Source organism: Monodelphis domestica, chromosome 3 (genome assembly GCF_027887165.1).
Source record: "Monodelphis domestica isolate mMonDom1 chromosome 3, mMonDom1.pri, whole genome shotgun sequence".
Classification (NCBI taxonomy): Eukaryota; Metazoa; Chordata; class Mammalia; order Didelphimorphia; family Didelphidae; genus Monodelphis; species Monodelphis domestica.
In genome coordinates, this window is record NC_077229.1 from 241,405,643 (window position 1) to 241,426,150 (window position 20,508).

General features: G+C 37.6%; 1 long non-coding RNA gene across 1 annotated transcript in view; it reads right to left on the minus strand.

The window, feature by feature from the left end:
* Positions 1-257: 257 nt before the first annotated feature.
* LOC103095349 (uncharacterized) overlaps positions 258-20,508 on the minus strand; it is a 33,992-nt gene continuing 13,741 nt past the window's right edge. Inside the window, exons 2-3 of the long non-coding RNA XR_464896.3 lie at positions 1,107-1,221; positions 258-1,005 (exon numbers count right to left, since the gene is read on the minus strand). This is a non-coding gene — a long non-coding RNA (uncharacterized LOC103095349). The remainder of the gene's footprint in view (positions 1,006-1,106; positions 1,222-20,508) is intronic.

A 20,508-nucleotide genomic window follows, 5' to 3' on the forward strand; every position in this document is an offset into this window, starting at 1 on the left:
AAACTCTCCTATGTTTTAAAGCTTTGCAAGCCAAAGTACTTTTATGGTGAATTAAGAGATGTTGAGGAAACTGAAGCAAGTAGGTTTCAGTGACTTGCCCAAGGTCACATAGCTAGTGTGTGAGGTCAGATTTGGTCTCAGATCTTCTTGGCACTGGGCCTGGCACTCTGTTCACTGCATCCAGGGCAATCATATATTTTGAAAACAAAATACATACCCAATGATTTGAAAATGAATGACCAAATTGTGTTATTAAATCATCAAATTAATGGATGATGAATATAAAGAATTCAGTGAAACAAGGGACATGTTTGAAGTAAAGAAAGCAAATCCCCCCCAAATATACATGAAAGTAACAATGTAAATAAAATCAACATTGAGTAGAAACAAAAGTATTCTAATGCAGTTGCCCAATACTTTTATGCCATGTTTTTACAGTTAAAGGGCACAGCTACGCATTCTATTCACAGTGGATAAACTTTTAAGAGATATTTGTTTCTATTGTGACAAGATAAAGCATTAAGTTAAACCCTTCCGTAGGCATATCCCAGTCATGAATTCCACCTCACTAAATCTCAAGGATATCTTTGAGGACTAATTTACAGCCTTGAATTTATACCACTGGTTCATCTTGTATATTACCCCTTCTTTGCTCACATTCAATATATAGTCAGGACTTATAGTTCAGTGGATCATGCCCTCTATGAATGTAGCTGAATGAATGTATGAATATGACCAGTATTAATTCAATTAAAATCCACAGACCTTAAAGTTTCCAGGATTCCTCATCTATTTAGAGTAATGCCCAAACACTACAACAAAAAGAAGTTTCGCAATTCCTTGGATTTTGTGGTTAGAACATGGCCAGGACACACCTATTTATCTTCCACATGCATAGATACTTCTCTTGACATACATGCACATATAGAGGACATTTGTGTACCATATCTATCACTCTGGTGAATAGCAAGGAGGTCAATCAGCATTGCTCTTCTCTCTGAGAGACTTTGTGAGGAAGAAGAGAGGGAAGAAATAGAATTAGGGACTATAATGTTGAAATAACCTACATTTGTGTCAATAGGAAACTTTAAATAATGAAATCATACCTTCTGGTGTGATTTTCGGCATAAGCCAATTGGAGCATTCCATCCTTTGCTCTCCATAAGCAAGGATTGCTTGTCCAGAAAAGGGGCATTTTTAAATACTGGTTAGTGTTCATGTCTAAAAACCAAGTATAAAGAAAAATAATTTTGTATTTCATGCCAACTCAAGAACAAGTGATACTACTATATTTATTTGTGAATTTTTTTTTTAATTTCTTCTCTTCAAGTTCATAGTGTTTTATTGTGCTTGGCCATCAGAGGACGTGGTAAGAGCTCTGGATTTGGAATCAGAGGACCCTGGCTTCAAATTCCAACCTCTATCACTTACAAGTACGTGAATTCAAACAAGTCTCTTAACGCCCTCTGTAATATGAAGAAATTGGACTAGATTGGCTCTGAGGTCCCTTCCAATTCTGTTTCTGTGATCCTGTTATAGTAACATCATCCCCCTCAAAGGATACTTTAAGGAGTTAGACCCTCTTTTGGACTTATAGTGGTCTCATACATTTTCCTTAACATGAAAGGAGCATCCTTCTCAGTCAAAGCATCCTTTGAAGTGCCAAGACAGTGCAATATATAATGTTAGCTATAAAATGTTCCACTGTAGGCTATTTTTATAAGCCTCGAGCTCTCCAAATAACCAAAACAGGCCTGTGTTTCCCTGACACCAACCCAGATACTTTCATCATAAGCTATTCAAGAAAATGAAGATTCTTGCTGTCCAGAATACATCGTTGTCCTAGTGATACATTTAAAACAACCTGCCAGATTGAAATGATACTGGACATATAATGACTTTCCCAAAATATCTAGGGTCTGACAGATAAATGTAAAGGGGGCAAATTCCTCCCCATAAGAGACTTTCATTTATTCATTATTCCTTACCCTGAGAATCTAGTCTATTTCTAAACAATATTCTAGAGTTCCAATATGGATTAGGGAAGGCTACAACCAAAAGTATATTCAGAATAAAAGCCTACCAATATTTTTTTTAATAGCAATTTGCTTTAGAAGTTCTTGAATTCAAACTCCCATTTAGATTGAGCCTAGAGCAAAATTGGTTCTCAGAAATCCTCTGGCTTACACTTGAGTCTCTCGAAAAAGAGTTCTCAATTTAGAGTTATATAATTGAAAATCTGTTACCCTAAAAAAGAATTACATTTCCTGGGAGCCCACCAACTTCCTGTTTTTACATACTTCCTGTAGACAGGGGATATTAGACAGGGATGTGGAGGGTCCCACCTCTTTACTTCCTGTTCTGAGCTTGGTGGTGGTAAGGTGGGTGTTTGAACTGGCTGATCAACCATGGGCACCTGGTCTGTGAATATTGGATTTGGCTATTGTTACAATCAGGAGATAGCCAAATCTAATCTTCACAGGTCTTTATTTTGTATCATCTTTATTCCTTGATTTCTAATGATCATTTAATAAATCCCTTAAAACATAATATTTTATTATTGAGATTTAATGTTAAATTTTACAGAGTCCATGAATAGAGTCAGGACATTTCTGACCTTGGATTAGGGGAAAAATCAACTTTATTTTCACTAATATGTAACTGAAAATTTTAATTTCTATCAATCATGAATATAGGTAACAATGTGTAGCAATCTAAAGGCTTCCTTAGACTGCCAAAGACATTCATGATACAAAAAAGGTTAAGAACACTTATTCTAGGGGGTAGCTGGTGACTCAATGGATTGAAAGCCAGACCTAAATATGGAAGGTTCTAGGTTCAAATCTGGCCTCAGACACTTCCTAGCTGTGTCTGGGCAAGTCACTTATTCACACGTTGCCTATCCCTTACCAATTTTCTGCCTTAGAGCCAACAGATGAATTCAAAGTGATTCTAAGAAGGTACGGGTTTAAAAGAAAGAATTCTTTAACCAATGTAAAGTATACATATCTTCTTTGGATTGTGGTCACATTGATTAAGGTAATAAAGATATGATCTGAACCTCCAATGACAGCCTACAATGGTTCAGATCATAAGCCATCTATACACCTCATTTTGGGTGATTCTTATACATATTTTTCCATAAGCATTTCCATGGAATATCTACCCTGAACAGTTTGGAAATGAGTGTAGGGTCATCGTGGTATATGGTCACCCAAAAGTAAAGAAATATGGTCATACTTCAACACAGCAGTTGGTTTCTCTGACAAAATACCCAGAAAACCAAAACATTCCAGTGGGTTGGCAACTGTCAATGGTGGACAGTCAAGGTTTAGCTCACTGAGGTACTTTCTCAAATATCTCTCCATAGCAATGAAATCTCACTTTCTAAAATTGTCAGGCAACATTAGTAAAGTCAACCATATTGGCAAAAATAGCACAGGTTCACAGTATGAGCTGTAAACATGGGCAGGTTAGGAAAAGTCATCAAGGCAGAGAAATATAGTTATTTACTCTGAAATGTCTGCAAAATATCTTCAAGAGGCAGTCAGCCAGAGAAGAACTCAGAGAAGCTTCAATGAAGGGAAAATTTTTTCAGCAAAAATAGAAAGGTGACCTATTGAGACTAACAGTTGCTACAAACCCCCTCCTCTCCTTCTTTTAGTTTCATAAAGAAATCAGAGTTTTTTCCTTACTAATGAAGCCCCTCATTTATTATAAACTACCATTTATTGGAAGGAATAGCATCACTGAGATTAAACTTTCATTGTCATATCCCCAGCACACATGTGTTAGCTGCATTATATTCCGGATAATAATTATACCAACCTAATATCTGATGAGGTTTTTTCATCATGTATCTGGGTGGTAAGAGCGATGAAGAACAAAAGTTGAGGCTGATGTGAGGGAAAAACAAAGACTAACCATCCCATATCTAAAACACGTATGAGGGAGTGACAGAAGACAGACAGGATGAATACTACCTTGTATTGTTCTTATACCATTTTAGTAGTTAGCTCAAAATCTCCCATCCTAAATAAAATCCCTAAAAACCTGTGCTATGTGGGACAGTTAGTGGTGCAGTGCAGACAGAACCTGACTTGGAGTAAGAAGCCCAACTTTGATCTGGCCTCAAACACTATACTCATTGTGTTCCTGGGCACGTCACTTTAACCCCGTTTTCCTCAATTTCCTCCTCTGTAAAATAAGATGGAAAAGGAAATGCCAAACTATTCCAGTATCTTTGCCAGGAAAAACTCAAATGAGGTCACAAAGAGTCAGATACAACCGGAAACAACTAAACAATAGCAGTAAGCAATCAGTGGTGTGAACAAAAAGGAGATCAATAAATATTGAATAAATTAACAACAAAGAAAGATTGAGAAGGGGAAGGAAGTTCAGAGGAGGAGTACTCCTGGACAGATGGCTCTAATTTACCTGTCACTGCCTAATCAGAGTGGGCTGCTTCATGGAGTGAGATTATTAGTAGCATTAGCAACTCCCATATAGCAGGCAGTGCATCATTGATGACAGAAAGCCAATTTCAAAGTACTAAAGACCTGGATTCAAGTCCCACCTCTGACACCCCATGGCCTGTGATACTTACCAAGTCACTGATCTTTGAATTCCAGGCATCACAACAAACTGTAATGCAAGTGCTGCTAAACTCTGGCTGATGATGCTTTCTCACTGGGAGTTCCTTAGAACAATGAAATTGTAGGTCTAGACTAAAAAGGAAACATCTCACAGTTGTCTGGTGTTCTGCAATGCACCCATATTATCTCATTTGACCCTAACAATTTGCCTGGGGGGTAGTTAGGTCCCAAGGCCCCCAGAGTCATGACTCTTTCATTCATTCCACAAACACTGATAAAATGCCTATTCTAGACAATGCACTTCTACTCAAAACAAAAAGGTGAGAGCTAACAATTGCTTCAAGAAGCCAGACACAATGCATACAAAAGGAAATGTATTACTAGAGAAAGCATCCATAGAGCATCTACTTGTTCAACAGCTCAATTATGTTGGGTAACATTAATGCAACAAATATTTCAGTGACAGGGGATCTAGGCAAAGCTTAGTGAAGAATACAATATTTTACCTGGCATTTCAAGAGTGGGCAAGATTTCAATAACTGCTCCAAAAATAAGGGAATCAAAAAGAGGCATTATAAGCCTCCAAAGTTTAACTTGGGTAGTCTAACTTCTGGGAGGGACATGCTAAATTGTACACATTGACATAGCTTCTAGAAGCTTCCTCCTTCCCTCCAAAAAGAAGAAAAGAAAAAAAAAATACACTGAAAGGGTATATCCATTCCTGAAAGGTGGAGGAATAGGGATTCAGCAATTGTACCAATAAATCCAATAGGACCATTTGTATTTTGTACTTTGAGTGCACCTATGGATATCATATATAACAACAGAGAAAGCACATTTTCCTGAATTGTTGTTCAGTTGTCTTCACTCATGTCTGACTCTCTGTGATCCCATTTGGGATTTTCTTGGCAAAGATATAGAGTGATTTGTCATTTCCTTATCCAGTTCATTTAATAAATGAGAAAACCGAGGCAAACAGGGTTAAATGACTTGCTTAGGGACACTTAGCTATTAAGTGTCTAAAGCAAAATTTGAACTCAGTAAAATGAGTGTTCCTGACTCCAGGCTCCAAATCCTATCCACTGAATCACCTAACTAAGCCCTGCATTCCTCTAATTTTCCTGGATGAAATTCCTTGAAATAAATGTACCTGTTGGAAGATAAAGGGCACCAGTTAAGATCTCTTTGTTGAAGAATAATATAGCCTGGGGAATCTGGTTACTTCTCATATATTTGGGTCTGTGAATTATCTATTTTTATATTTATATTTTTGTTTCCCTCTTGTGTAATTAGAATTTGCTCCCTAGAAACTCTCCTTCCCAGCATCCCACTTTCGTTCTCACATTATGTCCTTATGTTTTGGAGATAAAGTTTGTGTTCCTCTTTTTCCCTTGGTGGTGGCTGGGAAAGTGGGTTTTTCTCAGGCTTTTACTTTTGTCCTTTTATTTCTTCTACTGCAAGTGATTATTAATAAATCTTATAAAATATAGTACTTGAAGTTATTGAATGTTAATTTTAATCTTACACTCTGGTGAATGTACTTTGAGGTCCAAAGTAGGTACCCCAAGAGTTTTTCCATGCATTGTTTGAGGTAGGTATGTGTTTCACTTGTGTTAGGCACAAAAAAAATACCAATTGGGGAAATATTGACTAAATGTCACAAGAGCAGAGACAACTATATCCTTGACAACACTTTCTAAGTCTTTCCCTATTTCCTTAGATGTCTATGTCAGTGGTCACGACACTCAAACAATTCATCACTGTAGGACCATAACAAGGAAAATACCAGACACTTTTTTAAATTATCTAGTAATTGGGTAGTATGATTAGAAACAAATTATTTAATCTGTCAGAGCTTCAGTTTCCTCATCTATCAAATACAGATTATAATAATATTTATATTCTATTTCTGTGAACCTGTGAAGAAAGTACATTTCTAACTTTAAGGTTTTATATAAAAATGAATTCATATTGCATATTTTAAATATGAATTGCAAATATGTTGGCCGTATACATTTGCATTTTAACTAAGATCTTTTCAATACTTTACCCTAAAGTAAAAAGGAGATAATAATGTAGCATTCTAATAAAGGAAGGCAATGAATGGAAAGAAAATGGTGGCCAGGGAAGGGTGTTTCGGACTATCATTGGTCCAAGTTAGTTTTGGAGAGCTCTAATTTACCTGTGCCAGGAGAGGAGCTAACAAACTCAGTGAGAGGCCAAAAGTATTGAAACAGCAAACTACAATAGAAAGGATGATAAATTTGAAGTCAGAACACCTGAGTTCAACTCCTGTTTCTTACTGTGTGAAATTGGGCATAGCATTCACTTAACTTCTCTGACCCTTGGGATCCTCATCTTAAAAATGACACAGCTTGACTAGGTAGCTTCTAAGGTGCCTTACCGCTTGCTTTAAGTTTATGATCCCAGGATAAGTGATCAAATGAAAAAACATTTAGGGGCAGCTAGTTGGCTCAGTGAATAGAGAGCCAGGCTTAAAGACAGGAGGTCCTGGGTTCAAGTATGTCCTTGGATACTTCCTACCTATGTAAACTTGGACAAATTGCTTAACCCCAGTGGCCTGGCCCTTACTACTCTTCTGCCTTGGTAGAGATATTTAGTATTGATTCTAAGAAGGTAAGGGTTTTTAAATATTTTTATTTAAAAATATTTATTAAGCACTGTGCTAAGAATAATAAATAATAATAAAACACATAAAGAATAATAAGTCAGTTCTTGCTCTCAAGAAGCTTACATTCTAATAGTAGAGATAACACAAAGAAGGTTTCAGCTACCACGTCAAATAGTGGTCTTTGGAGTCCAAGGGCAAAGTGGATCACAAAACGTACAACCTTGCTATTTCAGATATTGAACTATTTGAGCATGTCAAGGATCTCAGTGGCAAGAACTTCAAGAGAGCTCAGTGTCATTGTCTCAGGGCAGCCCCCATCTAACTCTGCATGAATCTCCTCCATGATAATAACCAATAACCTTGCACAGACCTAGGTCTCTCTGGTTTATGCCTCACTTACCATTAATAATGGCAAGGGCTAACGAGGTAATTCTTCTGCTTTATCTTTCAAGGAATCTTCATAATTTTGAAATATGTATCACGGAGAGTTCTTATTAGAGAAGAGTCTTTTAAAATAGTGTCTTGGGGCAGCTGGGTAGCTCAGTGGATTGCGAGCCGGAGAATGTGGGTTCAAATCTGGCCTCAGACACTTCCTAGCTGTGTGACCCTGGGCAAGTCATTTGACCCCCATTGCCTAGCCCTTACTGCTCTTCTGCCTTGGAACTGATACCCAGTATTGATTCTAAGGTGGAAGTTAAGGATTTAAAAACAAACAAACAAATTAATTAATTAATTTATTTATTTATTTATTAAGATAAAAACAGTGTTGTGGCTTTACTGACTCAAATACTTTTCTATAGTCAATAAACAATAAGCATAATATGATTCTGGATTCTCTGAACTGTAAGGATAAATCTAAAATTCATAGTACATTTCAGTTTATCATGTGATAGTAAAGATGGGCACACTATGGAATATTACTTGTGAAATCCTATCTGTTCCCTTCTAATTCCCACCAAAAGGATGACCTCACTGCATGTGTAGATCATTATCATAAATGTTTCATATAAGTATATTTCATCATAAAATTTGATTGAGCCATCCATTCATTATGGGTCAGAATAGCAGCAGAACTGGCGAAGTTGACACCTCGATCGCACTCCAGTCTTCCACAATATCAACTTGGAACTGTTGTGAGCAAAGAAGTGCTAGAGCAGATCCGGGACAGTTTAAGTTAACTTTGCCCTCAGGCGGATTGATCTGAGACCCATCTGTGGGCCCTTTAGAGTAGGAGGATATAAAAGCAGGTTGAAGATGCTGAAAGTGGGCTGTCAAAACCCCATTGAACTTCTTTGATCATTCCTTCTAACTTCCTGGCTGGCATCTTTGCTTTCATCTTCCTGTGAACTGCATTATCACTGAACTGGGAACTGCTTTTACCTTTGGGTATTTGGATATCTTAAAATGTTTTTTGTTGTTTTTATTAATTTTTATTTCAATAACAACTTTCCACATAAGTTTTCTGAAGTTATATGATCCATACTGTTTCTCTCTCTTCAATCTGTCCCCCTCCCAGAGCTGACAAGCATTTCAATTTGGGTTATACATGTATTATCATGAAAAACAAAAATACATTTTTCTTAAGGAGTTTGAACGCTAAGGCGTTCGTTGGTTCATTTCATTAGATATTGAACCATAATCAGAATTCCATTTATACAAGAAAAACTGATTTCTATCATTCAGATGATGATATATGGTTGACTGGACAACCTATAAGTGCTTTTTCATAAGTATACTTTTTTCAAAAAGCTTCACAAATAGGAAATGAATCAGGTCCAGAAACACATAGAGGGGGTTTGATTGTTAGGAAATTGCCAAGTTCTTTTAATAACATGAAGCTTTTTCCATATAATAAAGATTTGATTTTTTTAAATTGTGGATATCTTTTAACATTCCCTAAATTATCCATATCCCTTGCCCTCCCAGAGAATTATATCATAGAACAAAGATTTTTTAAAGAAAAAGAGGAAAAGAAAAAAACAATTTGTAAAATTGATCTATATATGAAAACATCTAAAAGTATATGCAGTATTCAATACCTATGTACCTCCCATTTCTGCAAAGAAATAGGATGGAGGGTCTTCTTATATCTCTTCTTTTAAAAAAAATTCACAACACTCATTCTTAATTATTTTGTAGTAATCATTCTTTCTATTAACATTATTGGAGTAACTATATATATATAAAGTATATGATTTTCTTGGATCTACTTAATTTATTCTATATCAGTGTGTGTGTATCTTTCCATTCTTCTCTGTATTCATTTTTACTATTTCTTTCAGCACCATAATATACTACAATTTCTTTAGTCACCCTCCAATCAAGTCATTTACTTTTTCTTTCCAGTTCTTTGTTAGTACAAAAAGTGCTTTTGTAAATATTTAAATATTTGTAAATATTTATAATAGTTTTAAATAAATATTGTATTTTGTAAATATTACAATATTTATAAATATTGTAAATAAAAATTTGGTGAATAAGGAGATTTTTCTTTTTTTTAACTAATGACCTCCTTGGGATATATGCCAAGTAGCATAAATCTCTAGGCAAAATTTTATGGACAATTTTTAAAAAAACTTTGTATTCCATCTTAGTATCAATACTAAGAATTGGTTATAAGGCAGCAGGATGTAAAAGGCTAGGCAATGGGAGTCACGTGACTCACCCAGGGTCACACAGCCAGGAAGAATCTGAGGTCATATTTGAACCCAGAACCTCCTGTCTCCAGGCCTGGATTTCTATCTACTAAGCCACCTAACTGCCCCCAATTATACAGACATTTTAATAACCTTATTACATAAGTCCAAATTGCTATCTAAAATTGATATCCTAAGCCTAAACCACAGCTTCACCAACAATGTATTAGTGTCCCTATGTTCTCATAATCTCTCCAACATTGACTATTCCTGTCTTTTGTCATCTTTGCCAATATACTGGATATGAAATGAAATCTTAGGGTGTTTTGATGTGCATTTCTCTTATCATTAGTAATTTGAAGTAGTCTTTTATGTGGTTGTTAAGACTTTTGGTTGTTTAATTCTTTTAAGAACTCTTTTCCCCCTACCTTTTGACCACTGATATATTGGGGAATTACTTCTATTTTAGATTTATATATTCATTTGCTGTCCATATTATCTTGAATATCAAGTTCTTATCTGAGAAATCAGATACAAAGTTTTCCCCCATTTGACCACTTCTCTTCTTTTCTTAGATATGTTCATTTTTGTACTGAAGCTTTTAAACTTCATGTAATCAAAAATATCTGTTTTATCACTTCTAATTGCCTCTGTAATTACTTAAGAATCATCTTTTCAGTACTAAATTTTTTCAGTGATGTTACAGGGTTTGGGAGTCATAAAATTTGAGGATGACTCAAACGGTAATAGAGAGGCACAACGTTGGCATGAGCAGCCTACAATGTTACAAACAAGGAGTTATGCCTTAGAGACGTCATCAAAGAAATGCATGATCAGAAAAGAAGTTAGACTGATCAGAAAGCAAGAATAGCAGCATCGATTCCAACATCACTTTTGCAATGTCAAAAGGATGTAAAGAAGGTCCAAAGCATATCAAATGGACTCCTTGTAGAGAATTTACATAAGGATATGGACAAGAGTCAGACCAGATGTATAGGCATAGATGGGTCATTATAATCTATATGATAAGATCATCAATGAGGTCAAAGATTTACTACAATATTGCAAAAATAGAACAGCAGGGGGCAGCTGGGTGGCTCAGTGGATTGAGAGCCAGGCCTGGAGACCAGAGGTCCTGGGTTCAAATATGACCTCAGACACTTCCCAGCTGTGTGACCCTGAGCAAGTCACTTAACCCCCATTGCCTAGCCCTTACCACTCTTCTGCCTTGGAGCCAATACACAGTATTAACTCCAAGACAGAAGGTAAGGGTTTAAAAAATAAATAAACTAACTAATTAATTAAATAAAACAGCACTTAAAGTTTGCAGAGCTGCTTGTGTCTCATTTGACCTTCAAAACAACCCTGAGAGGCTGATACTATGAATATTATTATATTCATTTTATAGATGAGGAAACTGAGTCTTAGGTTAAGTACATTTCCATTTTAGGTTCTTCCTCACATTGGAGGCCAGAATAGAGCCATTTCGAATACCCCGTTATCAAGTATGACCTAAATGAAGATCTAGCAAAGGAGACTTAGGAGAGGTCAGATAGATAGGAGGTGAACCAGGAGAAAGTAATGCTCCCCCCCAAAAAAAAGAGAGAGAAGAGACTATCAAGAAGAGTGATCAAGTTAACTGGATAGCTCAGTGGTTTGAGAGCCAGGCCTAGAGATGAGAGATCCTGGGTTCAAATCTGACCTCAGACACTTCCTAGCTGTGTGACCCTGGGCAAGTCACTTAACCCCCTTTACCTAGCCCTTATCGCTCTTCTGCCTTTGAACCAATACATTGTATTGATTCTAAGGTGGAAGGTAAGGGTTTAAAAAAAGAAGAGTGATCGATGGTGTCAAAGACTTCAGAAATTTTGAGAATGAAGACTGAGAAAAAGCCTTTGAATTTGACAATTGAAAGATTGTTGGTAACCTTGGAGAGAAATCAGAAGCCAAGCTATAAAGAGTTCAGAAGAGAGGGAGGGAAAGGAAGTGGGTGGCACCTATTTTAGATGACCTTCTAAAGGGAGCTTAACCACAAAAGGGAAGAGAGATATGAGAAAACACCATAGGCTTCTTGAAGATGAGGAAGACCCTGGACAAAGATAGGAGAGAGAATGAGGATGACAGAGGGAACAGCCTGCTAGAGGAGACTATAGCTTGTAGTAGTTTTCAATAATTGCAAATTCATCATCTATTCAAGATTATAAAATGTTGCTCTGTTTGGGGATGCAATTGTTAGTGGGAACCTCCCTATCTCTATTTGCAAATAATCTATGACTACATAGGATCCCTTCCTCTGCCACTTTCCAAGCGTCTGCTACCGTGCCTATTAAGGAAAACAAAACAAAACAAAAAATTGAACAAAATGTATACCTTAGAGAAGAGGGTCTCTTAACTGGGGTCCATAATAGATTTCAAAGGGTCTATGAACTTGTTTTATTTTAATATTTTGATATTTATAGTTCAATATAATTGGTTCCCTTTATAACCTTCTGTATTTTATTTAATACATTTAAAAACATTTCTCTAAAAGGGGTCCATAGTCAAAGATGTCCATGACATTTGAAAAAGGTTCGGACCCCTAGATGTAGAGACAGAGGCTGTGGGCTCATGTTGAGAGAAGGAAATCAGAGATCTAGGAAAGGACATGGAGAAAAGTGTCCCAAGGAGGGGGGCACTAAGAGGTAAAAGATGTGAAAAGCAGAAAAAGTCTAGAAAAGGAAAAACTGGCCTGCTCCCATACTCTCTACATTCACATAGCCTTATGGCACAACACTATCTAACATAGTTTTCTGATAAAAAAAATATCTTCTTTTCAAAATGCTAACACTTCTTTGAGGGCACAGTAACTATTAACAACTCATACCTTCTTCTCAACTGTTTCCATTCCATCCATTGCCTTCTTCCTAGCACCTGGTTGAAATCAACTGGTACTATGAGAGTGTGGATTTCATATATTGGGGGGGGGGGTGCCAGGAGAAAGAAAGAGAGAGAGAGAGAGAGAGAGAGAGAGAGAGAGAGAGAGAGAGAGAGAGAGAGAGAGAGAGTAGGGGAATGTCAGGAGAAGGGGGGAGAGAGAGAGAAATTGGAGTGGGGAATTCTTGGAAGGGGTGGGGAAGGGATGGTAGTAGTCTCTAGGTAACTGAGGATGACGATTGTCTTTGTGTGTTTTTGTGCACAAAGACACTTGTGCATGAAGATTTAAGTGGAAAAGTCGATGCACAGAGACAGTCCCACTCTCTCGGTGTTGGAAGCCTGGGTCCATTGGCACAAAAAGTCGTTACACCTGGAGACTTCCTCAGCTGCAATGGATGGCCATGTTGTCTTTTGTGCTCCAACACGCCCTGAGCACTCCACAGTGCTTTGCTGCGTCGCCCTCTCAGCCATTGAACCTTCTTATTAGTTTCTTCCACCTGTTCCGCCAAAACAGTCTTCACATGCTGGTTGAGCAAAGCCTTAGTTCACCAGGGGTCGACGTCGACCCAATGGCTACCCTCACAAGGTTTAGCCAGCCTGTCGAAGCTGTTGCCCGGGGTGTGGCCGCTGCCGCATGCTAGCAGCTACTGGGAGCCACAAGTGAGAGCTGGGTGTCAGGTGGGGGTCAGAGGCTGGAGAGCTGCCCTAGGAGGGCACGACAAGCCCTCCATACCAAAGATATTACTCCTCCCTGAGCACCCCATGCAATACAATATATTTTTTTAAAAAATCTATGTGCCACACACTGTGCTAAAGATGGTAAGAGAAATGCCCAAGTAGGAACCTCAGGGAACATGGAGAGAGGGAAAAGAAAGAAGAAGGCAGACTGGGAGATATGGGGTACAAGGAATAGAGGTCATCTGAAATAATTTAAACCTATTCTTAAAATCAAAGCCAAGAAAGAAAAAGAAAAAAACTTTTTTCCTCTTCCCTCCTACACTAAAAACCCAAAGATTAAGACTCAGAACTCAGGATAGTCTCCTACTGTTACTTACTAGTTCATTAACAAGTTTGATTGGCACAGTATTGCAACCTTACCCTTATTTGTAAGATTGTTTCCATGAGATATTTTGTTCCAATTTGCCTCTAGATCTGTAGTGAAAGATTCAAGGGTCCTGATGCAATTTTACCATTTTATTCCAGTCAATAAAATCCTTCCTCAAACTTCACATAGATCTTTTGTTTAAGTCTCTGATGTGCTTATAATGATGTGACATTCATCAGTGTATATTATCTATATTCTTGTCCTATCCTGAACTAAATTTGGAACTCCTTAAAGACAGGAATCCTGGCTTATCTAAACTTTGAATCCCTGCTTTCTCCCATTCAAAGCAAAGCATACTATGCTCTGCAGCCAGTACGGGTTTAATTGATGCTTGCTGATTATTGGTGCATTAATATTATTAAAGTCAGTGTAAGGTGATCAAGTACACTGTGACATTTGATTGTCAAAGGAGAACTAATATGTGGAATCATAGAAACCTGGAATGACGAGGGACCTCAATCCTATATCCAGTTATGAATGAAAATTTTAGACGATTCCTTTTCCAGCTTCTCCATAAATACCTCTGAAAGAAACTATAATATAGTGAGAAATTCAATGAACTCAGTCAGAAAATTCTCATTGTAACCTTGATACTGCCACTATCTAATGGTGTGAGGGGTTTTTTCATCTCTCTGGGTTTCATCATCTATAAAATTAGAGCACTGGATTAGATCAATGATGTCAAATAAAATAGAAACGGGGGTCACTGCACCATACAAAAGGATGCCCACAGGTGCTTTTTGACTTAGAACACCACACATTCATTTAACGTGTTTTATTGCATATTTTGCTAAAGTTCCCAATTACATTTTCACCTGGTTTGTCTTGCACTTGGGAGTGTTGTGGGTCACACGCAGTCTATAACATTCCATATTTAACATCTCTGGACTAGATCATCAAAAAGCCCCATCCAGCTTCAAAGTCAGTGACTAAAGAATAGCTGATCTCATTTTTGAATGGCTCTAATAGTTGGGTACTTAAAGGATTAAAGTAACTTGAGTCCTGGTTTCTATTTCTATTCAACATTTTGAGGTTACTAAAGAAGTCTGCATTTATGATCCTTTGAGAGCTGGGTGGCAGGTGGACAACAAAAGAAAAAAAGACAACAAAAGAAAGAAACTCTGAAAAGGACTTGGCAAACCCTCACAGCAGAGGTACCGGTCTTGCCTGAACACCCAGTACAGTCAGTCACCTGTGCTCCAGAAGCTAGAGCTTGCCTAGTGGCCACACCCCAGTAAGCCCACTTGGCAGATGGACAGAACTAAGTTGAGGTTAACCCACAGACCTCAAACCCCTCAGGGTGAACCAGGGGATTGTCTACCCAGGCCTATGAAGACTTTCCCAGTGGAAGGACAGTAAGAATGGTTTGTTCCCTGGCCAAGAAGGCGGTGGAGGCAGGTGAGAAGGAGCACTTTTAGAGCTTGGTGAGACATCAAAGGAGCCAAAGGTCATCCTTACATCCTGAGCCAACACCAGTTGTCTTAATTTTTGTCATGACACAACTTTTATGGCTGGAAGAAAGAGTGAGGAAGACAACTTTATACAACTTAAATCTGGTTTGTGCCTGTCCAGAAAGAAGAATCATCAGGGAGGTTGTTTTGGTCCCTAATCAAGTCCAAAGAACAAAGAGACAACCAACCAAAAATCATGTATCGTGAATCATAGAGCCATGCTTTGGCTGATTTCTAACTGGATATATATTTTACTGATTTTTCTGCAGCTATTTAAAATCTAAATGGGAATTCTGAGGATTTTAGCCTGGAGGGGGTGGGATAACAATCCCACCTTATGATGACTATTTCAGGCAATCTATAAATAAAGAGGCAAAGTTCCAAGCCAATAATAGGTTTATTAAGGGAGATGGGTGTCTCTCAGCAAAGCTAGGTATTTAAGCTTCCTCATATGTAAAGACAGTTGAATGAGAGATTTCCACCAGTTATCTACTCTAATACTTCCTCTTTTCTGGACCTCCAGAGGACAGACACCCCCACAACCAACACCTTCATGCCTTAGATGACAAAGAGAACATGCCTTATATGGTAGGTCTTCCATCTTCCATAGAACAGGACTTTTGCACATGCACTTTAGCTTAGACATCTGCCACAGGACAGAGCTTCTGAGCAGGCCTAGGAAAGGGCTCAGACCTTCAGCCCAGAGGGCTTGGCCTTTTAGCCTGTCACTTGGAGGATGCTCTATGAGCCACACTTCATTGCAATATGCTGTTTTACAGAGACAGAAAATTGGAAGTTACAGAAATTGTAGTTATTGTGAAGTTAGAGAGAAAAGCAGCTGAATTGATGACATTAGGCTTGCTATATACCTTTATAGAATATAATTACCATAAGTATTTGTCCATATCCCAGATTACTCACTTCCTTAAATAAATACTGACTGGAGTAGTATCTGGGGTCATAATTTAGAAAGGGGTCAAGAATTCTCATTCTCTTCAACCCCCAGTCTCATAAGAGCTGGTATCTGTTCTGAAGTCTAGGACCTGGGGAATTAGGGAATCGGCAAAGAGGAATTTTTGAGTCATTCTTGGAGCAAAGAGCTTAGCTATGGAACAGTAAAAGAAAAGGAGGTAGAGTAGAGGACGGAGTGGTCAGTAGCTGAAGTCAAAGTTATGGTGGACCATCTAATTCCTTGCAGGCACCTTGCCCAAGTTCCAAGAGGAAGGGACTCCCTGTGGCAGGTCAGTTTGCAGTGACCCTGCCTCTTTACAGTTGAGCAAAGAATTGAAAATGTCTTTTGTAACCACCCCCTTTAGAAATGAGTAAAAGCTACAAAAAGCTTTCCTCTCCCCAATTCACCTTTCTCTTGCTTTTTTTGCTAATGAGCACTTATTGGATTTTATTCTGTTTCTTTCATTTTTTAATTTTTGTTATTTATTTTGTTTTATATAATTATTGTCAGTCACAAATGATTTGTGCACTATTAAATGCATTTAATACATTATTGAATACATTAAATATGCTAACTGTATTTTTATTCTAAGCAAAGGAGAATGCTAGTGGCCAGCTGGAAACATACAGGATTTAGGTCAAACATTTAAATCTCAAGACTAAGCATTAGTGCATCACTAATGCACTAACTAAACTGAGGGCTCTAGAACTATATGTGTGATAGGCTCTTATAATAATATTTTTAGTAACTTCATTTATAAACTCCATGAAATGGCAAAGAGAAAGAAACTCCCCGAGCTGAAAATAAGTGAGTCATTGTTGCAACTAGATCTTGTGGCTCAGACAAAGGGTGCTTCAGGCAAGTCTCCTACCTCCAAAAGGAGTGAAGGGTTTATGGAGAAGGCCATTCCTTCTGAGCCATCCAGTGTGAAATGTAATTTTAAAAATATCCACACCCTAAAAAAAATTCCTGTAGGAAGAAATTATTTTTTGTTTGTTTGTTTATTTTTTAATGAAGAGCCTAGCCAAACTTCTCTCCGTAGCAAAAACAGCTATTGGATCATAGATTTAGAGAACCTTCAAGTTCATCAGGTCTAACATATTAATTTTATATATGAGGTAACTGAGGCCCATAGAGAATTGGCCAGGGTCACACAGCTAAACATGTAAAGGATCTATCCTGACTGAAAGTTCAGGGATGTGTTAGAGCCAGCCCCAAATAGCTTATGAGAGCCCAAAGGTAAATTTTTAGTATGAGTTTTTAACCCTTGGAAATCAGGATATCAGGAAATCAGAGCTTTATTTATTATTTTGTTGATTCACTAAACTTAGTCAAATGATGTACAAAATGTTAATAAAGACAGGAGAACTTAAAATTGTGTTTGGGATACAAGGTACATTTTTTTAAAGAGTCTTTCATTAAACTTTTACCAGCATAGCCCTGGTGTGTTCTGTCCCTTACTCCATGCTACAAATGGATGACTACTGGTTTCAGAAGGAAATTTCCAAGCATCTTCTTCCTCTTTGACTCTGGGGAGATTTGCTCTGACTGTAAAATTGACAATAATCCTGACATGACTTTGCAAATTAACTCCTTTCACATTCTGAACGTGTCCGAATAACAGCCAACGAGACCAGAGAGTGCACATTATTCTTTCTATCCCATTGTGTCCTCAGGTTGCAAAAGGGAAACTCCTTCTCTGTCTAATGTCTAAAAGAGATCAAGCCACAGAGTTCCATACAGTATAAAATTCAGCTAGCCAGCTGTTTCTGGGGCCAGGTGTTGTGAAATCTACATAGTTCAGAGGAAGCCACCATCTTATGTTAGTCAATTTATGGACACTCATTCTGGGAGTCCTATCCAGAACCATCATGAAGAAGGAACAAAACTTGGTAGCAACATATGACTAAGATTTCATAGGAAAAGAAGGCTATTTAAGTTCTGCTGTACCTATTCATTGCTGGATATACTATTGCAGAAGTAGTGGAGGCATAGTAATATTGGAATCAGCAGAGAAGCCACACCCATAAGGTTGATAGTGCCCAGGCTTCATATCTGAGAAATGGGCCTGGAAGGATTGCTTTGAGTTGTTTATTCTTAAAGCACTTGTAATGGCCTAAAATAAATATCCCTAGGTCCATTTCTCTGAACTGAGGTAAAAAAGAGGTAAGCAGGAGAAAGATAATCCCTTCCATATCACTGGTTCAAAAATGGCATACATACTGTGAAAAGAGCCCAGTTACAGAGGATGGGTGACTGGGAGAGACCTGCTCAGCCTCACCAGTTCCAAAGATACAGGCAGTCAATCAAAGGAGTTACCTCCACCAACATGGTAGAAAACAGAGTGGGCTTCACGTTAGACAAACTAGGCATGGCCAAAGGTCCCTCAAGGCTATCTCCATGTTAGAGCTGGGAACATCCAGAAGCTGAGCCACACTCATAACTATTCCAAAAAAAAGATTTGTTGTAAACAAATGTTTTAGCCTTTATTTGTGCTATTATTTGGATTCTTTTTCTTTTTTTTGTCCAAGAAAAAAAGAACTTGGTACTAGAACATCCAGTGATAACTTCTCTTTGCCCTTTCCACCCTCTTTTTTTGCGCTCTTACTTTTTCTCTCCTTGGAATTATCATCATGATCAGCAAATGTTCTTTCTTTGAAATAAGTATCTTGGTGTTATGTAAAATTCACTTCAATCTTTGTAGAAGACATCAGGAAGATATCTTAGAACTCTAGAATAGCCTCAGCTAGATCTGCTCAACTCTCCTCCATTGGTTGAGAGGTTATTGTAAAGTGAAGGTCATTTCTATGAGAGAAAATCCATTTAGGATCAGGTACTACAAGGATATCCCCACTTTAAAATGTCTTCAATTCTGTTTACCCTCCACCTCTTATGTGAATTTGTGTCTGTGAGCCTCCCTCTGAGCCAGAATCTTGAGAGAGGTCCAAGGGAGGTGAGTCTTTTCTTTGTATCCTGAGACAACTGGCGCATCATAAGGGAAATGTCAGCCTGTATCTGTTGGGAGAGCAAAGCTAAGTTATCACATTGCCAGGTCTACTAACCACTGCTGATAATTTACTTTGGACCAACCAATGAAAATTTAAGATGCCCAACTCCCTGGGTGTCTCCTATAAATTAACCTTTCCCCAAAAAACAATGTCCTCCTACTGTGGATCATTATATGTTAACAAAGCATCAGGATTTTTCCAAATAGCATAATAACCTGTGCCTACATGACTAGAGTACTTACTTGCTTCTATGACTCAGGAACATCCAAAGGTAATATATGTATATACATGTGTATACAGATATACAGATATGTATATATGTATATAGTTGGTTCTACTTGTAGCAAAGTAGGTTATCATCTTCTATAACTCAAAATGCTGATAATCTAGGTCTTTCAGTTAGGTTTGAAACTTTACTTAGAAAGAACTGAGGAAGTAATTTAAGCAATGTGAAAACCTAAAAGGATCCTTTTATCAAGATTCTCTGGGGCAGATAGGTGGCTCAGTGAATTGAGAGCCAGGCATAGAGAAAGGAGATTTTAATAAATCTTTTTTTACTAATTCCACTCAGCTACCAAAATGATCTTTCTAAAAGACAGATCTGATCATATCACACCCTGCCTCTTTTCAATGAACTTCAACAGTCCCCAGTTACTTCCAAGATAAAATATAAAATCTGGTTGGCATTTAAAGCCCTTTACAACATGGTCCCTTCACAACATGGTCCCTTCTTATCGTCAGAGGCTTGTATATTCTATGCCCCCTCCTCATACTCTAAGCTCTAATTGCTTGAAAATGACACATCATCTCCCAACTTAGCCCTTGCTGTTCTCCATTCCCTCCCTCTTAACCTCTGCTTTCTAGCTTCCCTGGTTTCCTGCAAGACTCAGCTAATATTTCATTTTCCCCAGGAGGCCTTTCTGTGTGCTCCCTCATGACCCTCATTTACTACCTTCCCTCAGAGATTAACATCCATTTACACTGTGTGTGTATATATACATATATATATGTATGTGTGTGTATATGTCTTATAGATATACTTTATACCCTAAATATCCACATATACTATATATCTTATATGTACATAACTATTTGTTATCTATTTTTATTTGAAATATTTAATTTTATTTAAAATATTTAATAATTTCTTTAAAATTTTTATTTTTTTATTTTTGAATGTAATTAAGATACTTAAATGGAATAGAATATGGGAATA